The sequence below is a fragment of the Equus przewalskii genome, chromosome 10, assembly GCF_037783145.1.
Source record: "Equus przewalskii isolate Varuska chromosome 10, EquPr2, whole genome shotgun sequence".
Lineage (NCBI taxonomy): Eukaryota > Metazoa > Chordata > Mammalia > Perissodactyla > Equidae > Equus > Equus przewalskii.
Window position 1 is genome coordinate 60,845,185 of NC_091840.1, and position 11,973 is coordinate 60,857,157.

The 11,973-nt window shown below is 44.7% G+C and overlaps 1 long non-coding RNA gene across 2 annotated transcripts; it reads right to left on the bottom strand.

Annotated features, from left to right (window-relative positions):
* Positions 1–2,704: 2,704 nt before the first annotated feature.
* On the bottom strand, positions 2,705–11,769 carry LOC103541840 (uncharacterized). Of its 2 annotated transcripts, none has more exons than XR_011523710.1 (6): positions 11,599–11,769; positions 11,388–11,449; positions 10,509–10,627; positions 10,190–10,350; positions 7,293–7,413; positions 2,705–3,090 (listed from the first exon to the last, which is right to left on the bottom strand). It is a non-coding gene; the product is annotated as an uncharacterized lncRNA (long non-coding RNA). The 2 variants fall into 2 exon arrangements; XR_011523711.1 differs by lacking the exon at positions 2,705–3,090 and adding an exon at positions 3,775–4,145.
* Between the last annotated feature and the right edge of the window lie 204 nt (positions 11,770–11,973).

Here is an 11,973-nt window from a genome sequence, read left to right on the forward strand (position 1 = left end):
TAGTTCTATCAACAATCTCTTCAAAGCACTCTAGCCTGTTTCCATCATGCACCTCAAAATTACAGCAACAGAAATACATTCTCTCACAGTCCTGGAGCTATAAGTCTGACATCAAGGTGTCTGTGGGGCTGGTTCCTACTGGAGGCTCTGAGAGAGACCCTATTCCACGCTCCCTCCCAGCTTCTGGGGGTTGCCATGATCCTCGGTGTCCCTTGGCTCGTAGATGCATCGCTCCAGTCTCTGCCTCCATCTTCTCGTGGTCTTCTCTCCTCTGTGTGTCTGTCTTTGTTTCCTTTTCCTTTTTTGTGTTTTCTTTTTTTTTTTGAGGACACTGGTCATCGGATCAGGGTCCAGTCCAATCGAGTGTGGCCTCACTCTAACTTGATTACATCTGCAAAGATCCTATTTCCAAATAAGGCCACGTTCACAAGTACTGGGAGTTAGGACTTGAACATATCTTCTAGCTGCAACTGGGTCACGACATAGAGGCTCTCTAAACAGCCAGGGAGAGGCAGGTTGTGGAGAGCAGGCGCTTTTCTTCTGACTCAAGCTGCCGTGAGCCCTTCAATGAGGTTGCAGAGCTCAGTTTTTCTCTTAGACAGGAACCACTGGTGACCACACCCCAGGCTTGGTCATCAAATTGACCTCTCAGCTTTGTCCCGGTTCAAATGATTGCTGCTCTGAAGAACGAGGGAAATGTCCACTAGCCCCTGCGAAGCTCAGGAAAGCAGAAATGAAGCTGGGAGGTGCGCGGGCCGAGAACGCTCCTGGCGGAGGAGCAGCAGGGACAGAGGCCCTGGGGCCGAAGCGGGTCTGGTGTGTTGTAGAAATCACAGGGTAGAGCACAGGCAGGCAGAGCTGCAAGGGTGACCCCGAGGGGGTGAACAAGACAGACTCAGTTGTGTCTCCCAAACTCACCAGTCAGAGAAGTGATTTGCCTTCTTTAAGATAATGTGTTTTCCCCGCAGACCTCCCATCTCAGAAGTGGAGTTCGAATTCCCGCTCTTCTCAGGAAACGTTGACTGTCAAGTGTGTATAATAAAGGGTCAACTTAGCAGGCTCGAGTTGCTGAAATTCTGCACGTTCCAAAGAAAGAACCAGCCTTGATCATCTCCTGGGAGATGACGTCTGAGCCCTTGGAATATCCTGCCTAATAAGAGTGTCATTGTTGACTTGGAACTTTGGCCATGCCCATCATTTCTGCTGACAATGTGATTGAGAGTGAACGCCTGTCTCTGTGTGCTAGGAGCCCTGGGCCATGCTGTATCACTGACCTCTGGATGGGTAGGGGCTGGAGAAGGAGAAGCTGAGGTTAGTCGTGTGGACACTCCATGCCTAAGTGACTGACACCCAATTAAAACCCTGGAAACCAAGATTTGGGTGAGCTCTTCTGGGTGACAATACTTTGTGCGTGTTGTCACTCACTGTCGCAGGGAGAATGAAGCACTGTCCATGCGATTCCACTGGGAGAGGACGACTGGGAGCTCACCTTGGCTTCCCCCGGACTCTGCCCTATTGCACGTTTTTCTTTTGGTTTTAATCCCTATCCCTTCACTGTAACAAACTGTAACCATCAATATAACAGCTTTTCTGAGCTTTATGAGTCCTTCCAGTAAATCACTGAACCTGAGACTGGTCTTGGGGACTCCGACACAAAGTTGCCTTTATTCCATCTCTCTTCCCTCATCCGGCTACTCTACCTAGGGGTCAAAGGCCCAGCAGGACAAGTCTGATTGGCTGACCTTGAGTTACCTCGCCCCCTGTAGCCAGCAGAATGCAGGGCACCTGGATATGCAGCCCCAGGAAGGCCACGCTGAGTGGGAAGGAAGATACTCAAAACGGCTGGTACTAGAAAAAGGGAGAAGGGATGCTGACAAACAGCTAATTTGGCACCAGGTGGAACATGGGAGTCCAAGCTAACAGAAGGAAAGAGTCCTGAGGAGACAGTTTCCAACAAGCTATGTGGTATCCAGGTATGTGTCTACCTGGCTGTTGGCATCAGGAAATCACACCAGACGATGGAAGGTCTCAGCTGCAGGATGGAGACAAAGAAAGTCAAAAATCTAGAGACTTTCATTGTGTGTCGAACTGTGCCCTCCCCTGCCAAAGATATTTTAAGGTCTTAACTCCCAGTACCTACGTATGTAACTTTATTTAGAAATAGGGTATTCGCGGAGGCAATCAAGTTAAGATGAGGTCATACTAAATTAAGATGAGCCCTAAATCTAATGACTGATGTCCTTATAAGGAGAGAGGGAGAGAGGGTTTGGTGACACACAGACACATTGGGAAAAATAGCACGTGAAGACGGAGGGAGAGGTTGGGGTGCTGCAGTTACAAACCAAGGAATGCCAAGAGTTGCTGACAACCACCGAAGCCAGAAAAGGCAAGGAAGGATTCTCCCCTAGAGCCTTTAGAGAGAGCGTGGCCCTGCCGCCATCTTGATTTCAGACTTCCAGCCTCCAGAACTGGGAGAGACCACATTTGTGTTGTTTTAAACCACCTGGTTTGTGGCAAACTGTTATGGTAGCCACAGGACACTAATGCAGTTTTTGGTACTGGAAGTGGGGCACTGCTGTCATAAATGCCTTCAAAAATGTGGAAGAGCCTTTGGAATTGGGTTATGGGAAGAATTTTGAGACGTTTGATAGAAAAAGGCTAAATTGCGTTTGTCCGCCTAAAAATAAAACAGCCAGTTATTTTACCAGCAAAATCAGTTTATTTGGGAATAGGAAAGGAATTGCAATTTGGGACAAGCACACTATAGCAAAAGCCACAGTCAAGTCTAGCACACAAAGGAGAGGGACTTTATTTTATAGAGAAAAAGGAGGAAGTTGGGAGGGTTGTTTTGAACAGAAGCCCATTGGTGGAAAACAAGGTCTTGTTCAGGGTGGTGACTGTTTCTCGTTGGCTGGGTTGCTGGAGTGGTCTTTCTTGTCTGGAAGGCAGTGGACGTCTCTTCCGGGGCCTGTGACGGACGATCTTTCCTGGAATTGACGCAGAGCGGTAGTGCTGAGGGCTCCCCCTTCTGGCCTCCCCACTCCATTTTGTGTAAGGTTTCCCTTTATTAATTTTCACACCTTGAAGAGTCTGTTGATAGAAACAGAGACATTCAAGGCGATTCTGTGAGAGCTTCTGAAAGAGTCAGGAGGGCTGTAAGAAAGCGTCTGTTCCCTTAAGGAACATGTATATTATCTGCACAGAATGTTGGTGTGGGGCCTGGTTTACGAACGCTGAAGGTGCTGCTGGGGAGGCTTTCGAGGAAATGATGAACACGTTATTGGACACTGGCAGAAAAGCAGTGCTTGTTATAAAGTGACGGAAACTTGGCAGAATTGTGTTCTGTTGTCAGGTAGAAAGTAGAACTTACAAGGGGTGAACTTGGATATTTTGGTGAGGAGATTGCCTAGCAAAATGTGGAAGGTGCAGCCTGGTTTCTCTTTCCTGCTTATAGGAAAATGCAAGAGGAAAGAGGTAAATGGAGGAATGAATTGCCGGAGAGATTAGGAGTGTGACTTGCAGATCTAACCAACCGTTTCCACAGAAACCCTGCCAGCGGGACTGAAGTAGGAGAGAAAACAGAGATACAGAGACACACAGCAACACGGGAGAAGGCCGTGTGAAGATGGAGACAGAGACGGGACTGATGCGCCTGCAAGCCAAGGATTGCCCAGGGTGGCCAGCAGCTGGTGGAAGCTAGGAAAGAAGCGTGGAAGTATAACCGAAAGTTCAGTCCCTGAACCCGATGCCAATTCAAATAACGAGAACGGTCTTGAGTGGAAGAGGAAAGTCTTTACTATGCCAGGCACAGGGAGCAAAGCAAGGGCTCATGCCTCAGAAATTGCTGGCTCCCCGACAAGGAATGGGTAGGGGTTTTTATTTGGGGTTTTGGGTAGGTGAGGGGGAACACGTAGCTTGTGCAGCTCGGTGCTTTTCCACCAGCCTGCGTTTGGCCTTGAGAGGCTGCTTGCAGTGAGGCGGGGGTGGGGGGTGGGGGGATAGGAGGATGGCAGGTGGGCGTCCTTCATCGTTGTCTCTTGTCTCGTCTTCCTGTTTGAGGCAGGTTCGTGCGCCGGGAGTGAGGAGTTGAGGTCTGGGAAGCCTGCCCTCCTTGATATTCTTGAGACAGCGGCTTTCCTGGCAGACTTCAAGGACATATGATCAGCTAAACTTTAGTGTGCCTCCCATTCCAGGCCACCTGGGCTTTTCACAATTTGTAACTCCCATTTAGTTATAAAGCTCAAGGAGGCAAAGGTTAAAGAAAGAGGTGTTTACATATGAGCGGAGCTAGAGAAGCAGGAAAGGGGGTGGGGGGGTTAGTTTTAACCCCATATACGCTGCGTTCAATGTGGGGGAACAGATATCAGGGCTCATGTTAAGAGCCTGTAGCAGAAATCTCTGTCAGAGGCTCCAGTAGGAACCAACCCTGTCAGCACCTCGATTTTAGACTTCCAGCCTCTAGAGCTCTGAGAGAATAGATGTCTGTTGTTTTAAACCCCCAGGCTGTGGCAGTTTGTCATGGCAGCCCTAGGACACTAACACACAGACTTTTACAAGTAATGACATGGCAATGACCTTTGGGGAGGCAGGCACGTGAAAGGCAGGCACGTGAAAGGGTGGACAGCAGTAAGCTCCTGGAGGACAATTTGGGCAATATCCATAAAAATGGACAGGCATGCGCCACTGACAAAGTAACCCTACTTCACTGTTGGTCACATACATTGTAACGTTGTTTGAAACAATAAGCAGGAGTCTGGATAGATATATTATGGAACATCCTTTCAATGCAATACCTCACATAAAGAACACAACAGTGTAACATTTCATTTCTTCAAAAAAGAGATTTGAGGCACATATGGTGAAATGTTTTTTAGAATAAAATCACATCATGGGGATGCAATAGCAAGATATATAATGGGGGGCCAGCACCCTGGCCAAGGGGTTAAGTTCGTGCTCTCTGCTTCGGCAGCCCGGGATTTCGCTGGTTCAGATCCTGGGCGCAGACATGGCGCCGCTCATCAGGCCATACTGAGGAGGCGTCCCACGTGTCACAACTAGAAGGAACCGCAACTAAAAATATACAACTATGTGCTGGAGAACTTTGGGGAGAAGAAGAAGAAGAAGAAAGATTGGCAACAGATGTTAGCTCAGGTGCCAATCTTTAAAAAAATATATAGCTCTATCTATCTATCTATCTATCTATTTATCTATCTATCTACACACACACACACGCATACACGCACAATGTTGCGGAGACCTCCATAGGACAAACTATCCAATTTCTTAAACAAGTAAATTACAAGGAAGGAAAAAACAGAGGAATGAGACACCTATAGCTTAAAAGAGATTGAAAAGGATTCTGTTCCTGCTGTGCCAGAGTAAGCACCTACTGGAACTGACCTGTCTGCAGAGAACTAGAAACTCTGAACAAAATTAAATAAAACAAAGCAATGACCATAAGATACTAGAGAGCGAAGAGTCTCTGGAGAGTAGTCGACACCGGAGAGAAGGGCTAACTTGGAATGAATTTCCTGTTTCTATAGCTTTTAGCTTAAAGGTGAGCAATAGTCCGTGTGGCATGGGGTGGCTAAAACTCCAATAAAAACCCTGCAGTCTTTCTGACCTCAACACCTGGAGGACAGAGTTCAGGCAAACCACAGCTGCTAGAAAGTGAGCAAGGGATTCTGGAAAAAAGAGGAGACAGAGAAAAGAAGCCCTAAATTCTCCTGTAAGGAGCCCGTATAGACGGTTCCCCAGTCTCTGGCTTATCCCTGAACGGCGCCTGCGCCGGCAGGCTCGAAGCAGCCCAGCAAAGAATAGAGAACTGAACTGAGATTTGAGCAGCCATCCAAAAAGACAGAATCTAAAGTCTGAGTTCAAGTGAGCAGGTTAATTGTCTACTAAAAAAGACAGTTTTTTCTAAGACACTCTTCAGAAGACTGTAACAGAGTTTAGAGTCTCCACGACATACCAGTCACATTATCTACGTCACAATAAAAAATTACTCCACTCTGAAGAGCCGGGAAGAAATGACCCATTCTCAAGAGAGGAAAGCATCCTTAGAGACTACTCCCAAGATGACCCAGATATTATATAGCAGACAAGAATTTTAAGGCAGTGATCACAGTTATGCTCAATGATGTAAAGAAGAAGTCAGCAAATTTTTTCTGTAGAAGGTCAGATAGCAAATGTTTTTGGCTTTGTGAGTCACACAGGATCTCTGTTGCAACTGCTCAACCCTGAAACTGTACTGTGAAAGCAGTCATAAGATAGTGTGTGTAAACAAAAGATATAGCTGCTTTTCAGTAAAACTTTATTTACAAAAACAGACAGTGAGCCAAATTAAATCCACAGACTGTCATTTGCTGACCCCTGACATAAAGAAAAATATCTCACAATGAATGAAAAGATAGGAAACCTCAGCAGAGAAATAAAAACTAAAAAAAGAACCAAGAGGAAATTCCACAACTGAAAAACAGGATGCCTAACATAAAGAATTCACTGGAGGGGCCAGCCTGGTGGTGCAGCAAAGTTCCCATGTTCTGCTTTGGTGGCCCGGGGTTTGCCGGTTGGGATCCCGGGTGCGGACATGGCACTGCTTGTCAAGCCATGCCATGGTGGGTGTCCCACATATAAAGTAGAGGAAGACGGGCATGGGTGTTAGCTCAGGGCCAGTCTTCCTCAGCGAAAAGAGGAGGATTGGCAGCAGATGTTAGCTCAGGGCTAATCTTCCTCAAAAAAAAAAAAAAAGAATTCACTAGATTGGGTTTAACAACCAAACATAGATGACAGCAAAGTAGTAAGTGAGCTTGAGGGTAGGGCAATAGAAATTATTCAATCTGAAGAATAGGAAAAATAAAAACCAAATAGAACCCCAGGGATCAATGGGACAATATCAAAAAGGGTAACATAAATGCAATTGGACTCCCAGAAGGACAGAAGGTGGGGAGAGAGGGTTAAAAAAAAAAAAAAAAAAAAGAAGAAGAGGAATTGATAGCTTAAAACTCAACAATAAGAAAACAAACTCTGATTTTATTTTTTTTTAAGATTTTTTTGTTTTTCCTTTTTCTCCCCAAAGCCCCCCAGTATATAGTTGTATATTTTAGTTGTGAGTCCTTCTAGTTGTGGCATGTGGGACGCTGCCTCAGCATAGCCTGACGAGCAGTGGCATGTCTGCGCCCAGGATCCAAAGCGGGGAAACCCTGGCCACCGAAGTGGAGCGTGAGAACCCAACCACTCGGCCACGGGGCCAGCCCCATAACTCTGATTTTAAAATGGGCGAAAAAGTTTACCTGGCAGATGAGATGCCGTGATCACAAAGGTGGTTTCCCCAGGACAAGGCTCATCCAATGCTCACCCCTGTGATTTCCCCACGTGTCCTAGGAGGGGACTGCTCTGTGTTCACGTTCTCCCCTGAAAAAAATGGGCAAAAAGCCTGGACAGACACCTCACCAAGGAAGATATACAGAAGGTACATAAGCCAAGTAACTCATGAGTCAAAGAAATAATCACAAGAAAAATTAGAAAAGATTTTGAACTGAATAACAAAAATATCAAAATTTGAGGAGCTAAGGCAATGCTTAGAGGAAAACTTAGAGTCCTAAATGCCTGTATGAGAAAAGAAGAAATAAGTGCCTAAAGTCAAGTACCTGAGGATCAACCTTAGGAAGCTGAAAGCGAAGAGCAAAGTAACCTCAAAGTAAGTAGAAGAAAGGAAATTCCAGTTCCAGAAACAAAAAACAAAACAAAACAAAATAATTGTTAAAACAGCAAGGCCAAAAAGTAGTTCTTTGAAAAGATCAACAAAATTGATATACCTTAGCTAGAGCAATTAAGAAAAAACAGAAATACACAAGTTAGTAAGATTAGGAATGAAAGAGGGCTATTGCAACAGAAATTGACAGCATTAAAAGAAGAATTAGAGAATATTCTGAACAATGTCAGCGCTACAAATTCAACAGGTTAGAAGAAAGGGACAAATTCCTTGTAAAATGCTGACACAAGATGATAAAACAGAAAATATAAATAGAATTGTGTCTATTAAAGAAGTTGAATTCATTAAAAAAAAAAAATCTTCCACAAAGAAACTCTAGGCCCAGATGATTTTACTGGTAGATTCTACCAAATATTTAAGGAAGAAATAACACATATCTTAAACAAATTATTTTTAAAAACAGAGGAGGATGGAACACTTTCCAAGTCATTTCATTGAGTCCGTAGAACTCTGGTTCCAAAACTTAAAAAACACATTTTAAAAATTGCAAGCGAATAGTCTTCGCTTGGGTGGAAAACTCCATAAGAAAATATGAGCAAATTCAATCTAGCAGCAGATGAAAAGGATAATACATTATGAGCAAGTGGGATTTATCCCAGTCATGCAAAATGGGTTTGGCATTTGAAAATCAATGTAATTCACCATACTAGCATCATAAAGGATAACCATACTTCAGTAAATTCAGGAAAAGCATTTGACAAAACTCAACACATTCACAATAAAAACTGTTAGTAAACTAGGAATAATAAGGAAATTCCTCAATCTGATAAAGCCCATCTATTAAAAAAAAAAAACCTACCGTTAATATCCTGTTTAATAGTGTTCCGTAAGACTGGGAACAAAGTAATACCAAATCTATTTAACATTGTACTGGGGGTCCTAGCCACTGCAATAAGGCAAGGGAAAAAAGGCACAAAAATCTGAGAGAAGAATTAAAACTGACTCTCTTTGTTGATGACAAGATTATTTAGATAGAAAATCCTACGGATTCTACAGCTACTAGAACCACAGGATACAAAATTACTGTCCAAAATTTAACTGTATTTTATATACTGAGAGCAAACAACTGGAAATAAAATCTTAAAACATTTCCATTTATACTAGTCTCCCCCAAACCGTGAAATTAGAAGTAACAAGAGACTTGCAAGACCTACACTGAAAACTATAAAACATTGTTGAGAGAAATTACGGGATATTTAAATCAACAGAGCAAAATGCCATGCTCAAGATGTGGAAGGCACACTACCCCGAAGACACCAACTTCCTCCCGCACGGATCCATAGGATTGGCACACTTCTTCTTAAAGGGCTGGATAGCAATTATTTTAGGCTTGTGTGCCATATGGTCTCTGTTGCAACCTCTTAACTCTGTCATTGTAGCGTGAAAGCAGCCACAGACAATAAAGAAAGGAACAGGCAGGGCTGTGTTCCAATAAAACTTTATTTACAAAATAGGTGGCTGGCTGCCACGGGCTGGGTTTGCCCAAATTTATAAATTGAACACAATCTCAATTGTAATCCAAGCAGGATTTTAGTGGAAATTCACAGTCTGATCCTAAAATTTATTTGAAAATTCAAAAGACTTAGAATATCCAAAGCAGTCTAAAAAATGAAGAAGAAAAAGAACTTACATTATCTTACTTTAATACCGACCATAGAACCACCATAATCAAGAAAGTGTGGTCCTGGCGAAAGGACTGACAGACCAACAGAATAGAAGGGAAAGCCCCGAAATGGAGCCGTATTTCCACAGTCAGTTGATTTTGAAAAAGGCATCAAAGCAATCCAATGAAGAAAAGAAAATCTTTTCCACAAATGGATCTGGAATCGCCATACGTTCTTACGGAAAAAAATGAGCCTCAGTGCCCATTTCATACCACACAAAACTCAAAATGAATTCAAGACGAATCATAGTGATAAGCATACTAGACAAAGCCATAAGCTTCTGAAGGAAAACAGGAGAATGTCTTCAGGATTTGAGGGGTCGACAAAAATTTCTTAGGTCACAGAGAATAAGATAAAATTTGATAAATGAAATTTTATTAAATAAAAAACTCCTGCTCATCATCAGGTTTCGTTAAGAAAAATAAATAGGCAAGCCACACTGGGAGAAAATATTCACAAAACATATATCTGAAAAAGGACTAGTGCCCAGAATATGCCTATTTTTAAAATAGGCATATAGTCCTTTTGCAGAACGCCTATTTTTAAAAAGCCTCCAATCAATAAGGCTGAGACTAGCAACTAAATTTTAAAACAGGCAAAAGATTGGAACAGGCACTTTACTGAAGAAGATGTATGAATAGCCAATAATGAAAAATATTCAACATGACTATATTCAACATCAGGGACGTGTAAATTAAAACTATAGCACACATCCATTACACACGCATCAGAACGGCTAAAATTGAAATACCTGACAGCATTAAAGATTTCTGAGGATGTGGAGCTGGAAATCTCAGACGTTGTTGGTGGGAACGTGAAATGGGACAACCGTTTTGGGAAAAGGTCTGGGAGTTTCTTGGAGAACTAAACGATGCCTACCCGATGACACAGAGTTCCACTCTCTGATGCGTGCTGAGAGAAATGAAAGGACATTTTCACAAAAAGTCTTGCACGGTCATGTTCACAGCCACTTTATTCATAACAGCCCCCAGTTGGAAAGAGCCCTCGTAGCACCAGTAGGAGCACGTTGGAACAAACCGCGGTTCGTTCCCTCACTGGAATCTACTCACCAACGGGAAGGAACGAGCTGCCGCTGCCCACAGTAAAGGTGAACCTCAGAAACATTGCCCTGAGTGAAAGGAGCCTTACACAAAGGAAGCGTAGAGTATGACCACATTTATAGGAAGTCCTAGAAGAGGCAAAATAAATCTGCGTTGGAAGAAAATCAGAACAGGGGATGCCTCTAGGAGACTGCAGGTGGGGATTGAATAGAAAAGGGCATGAGGGTACTTTCTGGGTTATGATGATCTTCTGTATCTTGACATATTTCAAATTATACTCATGTACGTTTTTGTCAAAACACAGAATATGACAGCTAATATGTGCACATTTCATTGTATATAATATCCCCCCCTTTTTTTTTTTGCTGAGGAAGACTGTCCCCGAGCTAACAGCGTGCCAGTCTTCCTCTATTTTGTATGTAAGAGCCGCCACAGCGTGGCCTGGTGAGCCGTGTATGTCCACGCCCGGGATTCGAACCCACAAACTGCAGGCCGCAGAAGGGGAACGCGCAAACTTAACCACTATGCCACTCAGTGGACCCTCCATTTTTTTATTGTGGTAAAATATGTTACATAAAGTTTTCATTTTAACCATTTTTAAGTGTGCAATTCAGTGCCATTAATTACATTCACAATGTTGGGCAACCGTCACCACTATACTTGAAACCTCATCGCCCCAAACAGAACTGTGTCCCCATTAAGCAGTAACTCCCCACTTCCCCCTCCCCCAGCCCCTGTAACCTCTCATCTACTTTCTGTCTCTAGAATTTGCCTATTCTAGATGCCCGGAGCTGCGCTGTGCTGGGAGACGGAGCTGAGCTGTCAGTGCTGGGGCAGCGGGTGAAAGCAACAAGCCAAAGACGAAAGAGGGAAGCTTTAATCACTTACTGCGGTGACAGAAGCGAGAAGGCACCGACGCCCCGTTCCATCTTCCCCCATGAGTGGCGCACCTGTGGAGGGTCAGGTGGAGCAGAGCACGTGTTGAGGGGACCCCACAGGGAGGAGGAGGGGTGGGTGTGGAGGAGGACAGCGGGGAGTGGAGGAGCACTGGGCCCTGAGTCAGGGGGGCAGTATCTTGGTGGTCCCCCCTCATCCCCACCTAAAGAGGCCTCACAGAGGCGCCTGGAGAAGAGCCCTGCCTGAGGTCGCAGATAGCGACCTAGGAATGGAGGCACCCGGCTAGGAATGTAAATGGGCGAGGAGAAGGCCGGCCAGGGGCAGAGTCCTCGCCTGCAGCTCCCTCAGAGCCCGCAGTGCCCGCCGCCGGGCCGGGCTGCTGGGGGGAGGGAGCTTCCCCACCCCTCCCCGCATGGCCACCAGGGAAAGCGTTTGTAATGGCCTGTGGCGGCCAAAAAGTCGCACAAAGACGTTTAACCCGGAGCCCGACTCCTCACTACATATTTCAAGTAAGTGGAATCTTACAGCGTCTGTCCTTTGTGTCTGGCTTATTTTACTCAGTATAGTGTTTTCACGG